At 35.6% G+C, this 5,055-nt stretch overlaps 1 long non-coding RNA gene across 7 annotated transcripts; it reads right to left on the bottom strand.

Annotated features, from left to right (window-relative positions):
- Window positions 1-213: 213 nt before the first annotated feature.
- On the bottom strand, window positions 214-4,769 carry LOC113332722. Of its 7 annotated transcripts, none has more exons than XR_003351687.1 (10): window positions 4,507-4,769; window positions 3,423-4,155; window positions 2,520-3,338; window positions 2,086-2,430; window positions 1,897-1,992; window positions 1,725-1,798; window positions 1,486-1,571; window positions 1,093-1,153; window positions 806-998; window positions 214-598 (listed from the first exon to the last, which is right to left on the bottom strand). It is a non-coding gene; the product is annotated as an uncharacterized LOC113332722 (long non-coding RNA). The 7 variants fall into 7 exon arrangements; XR_003351686.1 differs by lacking the exon at window positions 1,486-1,571 and having other exon boundaries at window positions 1,093-1,174; window positions 2,086-2,151; window positions 2,271-2,430; XR_003351683.1 differs by lacking the exon at window positions 1,486-1,571 and having other exon boundaries at window positions 1,093-1,221.
- Window positions 4,770-5,055: the final 286 nt, after the last annotated feature.

Here is a 5,055-nt window from a genome sequence, read left to right as displayed (position 1 = left end):
CTACACTAGTTAGGGTAAGTACGCCTCAGGAAAAAAAAATTGGTATGTCTCAAAACAGGTTTTTAGATATCATCACACCACATCGTCGTTTCGTTTTATTCGGGTGGTAGGTATCTGTACACATTCCACATGACATTTAAAAGCTTCACTATAGCCAAGTCTTGTTGACATTTCCTCATGTAACTCTTAATTCTTCTCAAGTAAATCAGCAGCTGAATTTTTCAAGGGTTTTTTTAACTATATGTACCTCTTTATAATTTTAATTACAAATATGTTCCTCTTTAAAACAGAATTACAATCATGTTCCTCTGACAATGTTCTCCATCCGAAATTTTCAAATGAAAAAAACGGTGCCACGTCACATATATTTGCGCCCAAGAGTAGACAAACCTGCCCTTGACATCTAATTCTAGGTAGTTAACTACAGTTGCCTACGTGGCATCTTGCACATGTGTCAACATGTCCATGTCATCTCTGCATGTGCCACCTGGCAGATAACCATGACGTGGCAAGTTGTACACGTCATCACTATCACCCAAATATGACCGTTGAACGGTCATATTATGTTTTGTCTTCTATAAAACCACCATCCATTTATCTGCACCAGATAACAATCTCATAAAAATCTCATACAAATCTCATACAAATCATCTACAATGGATGAAGTTATGCCAAAAGTTTAATATGAGTAGCATGGTGGAGGTATCTAGCAGCAGCAGTTCTAGCAGTGTATGTTCAATGTGTGAAATAGATAATCATCTACCTATTCAGTGTCCATGGATCTACTCTAGGTGCAAGAATGTACCTTGCAATGGTTTTAGGAGAATGTTGCTGTCTCAAACTACTGAGCATCCTGGTGAGAAGTTCTTCAACTGCTCCATCTGCAACTATTTTGAATGGTTTGTAGATGCAATAAATACTGTTGAAGATTTGGATGTTCAGCTTCCTGCCAATAAGTGCTGCTTTGCTTGTGGTGACATAAACCACCAGTACAGTGCCTGTCCATTCCAAAATCAACCTTGTAAGAAGTCACACAGTGGAAAATACATGTTAAAAGTTTGCAGAAATAAACACAACTACCATTTATGTTACCTGCAATGCAACAACATCCAATGTCAAGACTTCCAGTGGGTCCCTGATGCTGTTTTCCTTGCTGCCAAATCCAAGGAAAGATCTGCTAAGTTGAAGATGGCTGACCTATGTAAGCAATTACAAAGCAATCTACAAATGTAATGAAAATAACAAAAAGTATAACTAAGTTAATATAATCTACTACTTATATATATATATATATATATATCTGATGCAAAAAAAAAGTGTTAGAAACAAACACCATTATCCTTACAATAAACTGATCCAAAGGATCATAACCCAAATAGTCTTAGAAACAAGTCTTGTTGATGAGATCAACTTGGAACACAAAATTATGAATTGATGTAACTTGATAACTCTGACGGTATACAGCGCCACTAATCCTAAACTGACCAGTGCATTCTTTCATCTTCTCAATCAGCTTCATTGCTTCAGGTACTAATTCTTCATTTTTCCAGTTCAAAGACAACTGCTTTCTCCTATACCACAAGCCTATTATTAACTGTCCATACATTAAGCCCAAAGTACGAATAGGGTTGTCTCTAAGTTTCTTAATCATGTTATTAAAGGACTCAGAGAAATTATTGTTCATATGTTCACAACATGAAGAGGGGTCAAAGAATGCTCTATACCACTGGGTAGGATCCTCATTCATCATATATTGAGCAATAGCTGCATATTCCAGCACCAAAGCATCCATATGGAACTGGACAAAGATAAACATGAAGGTTATTAACAATTTATAACCAATAAAACATTCCATGACATAAACAAGTTACAAAAGAACAAAAAGTGATTTATTACCTTCCAGTGGGTGAACTTATAGGCTTTAACAGCATTCCAGATAAGGTTATGTATCTTTGAACCCTTGTAATGAGTCTTCAATTCTTGAACATGTGTCTACAAAGTCAGCAAAACATATATTAGAAGGTGAAACACAAAGACCATATAATGGTTAAAAAAAAGTAATTGTGGTAAAAATAATGAACATACCTAAAACAATATCTGTGTGGGCTTCCTGGAAATAAAGCACTAACATCCTCAATCAAACCTTTTTGCCTATCAGAAATAAAAGTAATTGTTTCATCTGATTCAATCAGGGGCTTTAACTGCTTCAAAAACAAATATCAATTCTCAAAACATTCATTTCTGACCACTTGTATTGTTAATGGTACAACCTGGTTTTGTGCATCTAAACCAGTAGCATCCATAAGACAACCTCCCAGCTTTTCAGTAAGGTGACATGCATCAACACCAACCACTTTTCTGCAACCATTTTTCCACCCATGAATTGGAGCATGAAATGCAATCATCATTGAATCAAAGCAATTATCATCCCTGAAACATTACATAAACATTATACAAACATTGTACATACAAACATTATATAAAGAAAGAAACAACAAAGGTTATAATTAACAATTTACCTTCCAACACTGTAATTTGCTACTGAACCAGGATTTGTACTTGCCACCATGTCTACAAAGGATGGAACCATTTTATAAGACTCTTCATAACTACCATGCATTTTTTCCAAGCACATAGTCCTAGCTTTCCAAGCAACATTATATGGCAGAGAAGTTTTGTGAGAAGTGTAGAATTCATCTGCAATGTCCCATGGCTGCTGAAGGAATCCACCAGTCTTCAACTTCTCAAACATATAATGAGCAGCAAACTCTGCATTTGCTGATTTATTTATGCTAAATGGATCTCCAACACAAGTATGCTCCATATTCATACTTCTAACAGTAAAAGTCTTCTCCCCTTTGTATTTGATGCAAATTTTTGAAACTTACAACCTTCAGACTTATGATACCTACATTTCACTCTTATCGTTCTATTGTCACAAGGCTTCAAAATATACTGAAATTTCTTTATCACTGCATAAGTCCTGAGATGCTTCTTAAACTGTATCTTGTCTTCAAACTGCATGCCCACCTCCATTAAATCAGGATTATACACTACATGACCATCATCAACATGAAATAAGTCTTCATCCATATCAGCAATATGTGGACCCCATTCTTAGTCTCATTCATGGTAAAAGCTTTGAAGGGCCTCTGTTTTCTTCTTCTCATCTTTAGAGTCAAGCTTCTCATCTTTAGAGTCAAGCTTCTCATCTTCAGAGTCAGAGTGATACCGTGAGTTACCAAGGCAGTTGTCATCATCACTAGGCACTAAAGCCACTGCAACACTTTTTCCTTTATCCCCTTCAGGTACATCATCTCCTTGTGAACCTACAAAGTCTGCCAAAAGTATTTTTAATGTAAAGTACACAATCAAAAGTAGCTTAATGTAAAGTTCAATCAAAAGTAGTACTGTAACATTACCTTCCTTTCTAAAGTTCTGCCAAAAGTCATCATTAAAGTAGATGTTCACAAAATCTCTTACATCAGTTATGTCGATATCATTCTCCTCATCATCAGAGCATGGTGGACTTCTATCATCATCAAATGGATGGCACACATCCTCTTCCACATTATCTAGTTGAATGTTTTCATACTCTACATCCACATTATCATCTGGATGGCACACTGCCTCATATTCCAAAAGTAACCTACTAAATGCAGCATTTATCTGAGCATCAATTGACTTACAAACCAACCTTGGACTTTTCCTAAAAGCAGGAGAAACTATCGGTGAATTGCTTATAACCTTCTTCTTAGGTGTTGAAAACACAAAGTCATCTTCATGTGTCACCTTCTTCTTAGGTGTTAAATGCATATCTTCATTAGTCACCACAAAAGATGATTGGCATTTATCACCAGACTTTACAACTCTGTCACTAATACTTATGTAAAGATGCACATAACCATCATCTTGAATTTCAGCCCTATTCCACATGTTAAAGTACTCATTATCATTTGTAATTAGTTCTGGCACATTATCTGGAGAGAACCAAAACAAGTTAATGATCTTTGTTTCTCTGATTTGCATCTCCCATGCAATAAGTTCCATCAACCAATCAAGACCACCAAACTTCACATCCACATCATTATAAATAGTCCATCTATTAGTGCTGAATAGTTCAACCCTAAAGATCCTTCTAGGCACCTAAGAAGTCTTTTGCACATACCACAAAAAAAACCATACAAACAGTTCAATAACCATTCTCATAAGGGATTTTCAGAAAGCATATGTAACATTTACCATTCAACAACAGTCATACATAAAAAAATTTAAAAGCCCCCAAATTTCAAAATTAGGGTTTTTGAAAAATCCCCAAATTTCAAATTTAGGGTATGAAAAATGAAAATCAGTAATCAAAGAAGGGTAAATCCATGAAACTCTAACACTACAGAGACATGATTGTTCGAATCCAAAAAAACCCGAACCCAAAATCACCAGAAACATAACAACCCTAAAACTACAGAATCATTTTGAGAATAAAAAAAAAGTTGAAGAACTTCTTACCTCATTTTCGTCGAATCACTATCATCACCACTTATCTTGTAGAACTTCTTACTTCAATCAGTTCTTCAAGTTCTTCATCAATAGACCTTGAACAAAAGAAGAGAGAGAAGAAAAAACTGAGTTAAAATAGAGGCGGCAAATGAGAAGATCTCAATGATTAAACGGGTTTCGCTTTACTTCAATCGGTTCTTCAAGCTCTTCATCAACAGACCTTGAAGAGAAGAAGAGAAGAAAGAAAAATCGCAGAGAAAAAAGAGAGACGGCAAGTGAGGAGATGTTCTGATTTTAGGTTTTCATTTTTCTTAATATATCCAAACCATAGGCCGTACGATCACACGTGTCCTCTCTAATAGTCGTCAGATCATTCTCGAGATGGATCAAACGTGTGTAAGCTAACAGTCGTCAGATCATTCTCGAGATTAATCTTAAATAAGATTTGAGATTAACTCGAGGTTAAATTGGGAATTTTGACTTGTTAGGGACAGATCGGTAATTCAATATGCTTATTTTATACCTCTGGTGGGACCAGACTGAGTCAATACGGATTTA

The sequence above is a fragment of the Papaver somniferum genome, unplaced genomic scaffold (assembly GCF_003573695.1).
Source record: "Papaver somniferum cultivar HN1 unplaced genomic scaffold, ASM357369v1 unplaced-scaffold_132, whole genome shotgun sequence".
NCBI lineage: Eukaryota > Viridiplantae > Streptophyta > Magnoliopsida > Ranunculales > Papaveraceae > Papaver > Papaver somniferum.
This window is presented reverse-complemented; position numbering and strand designations above follow the sequence as displayed.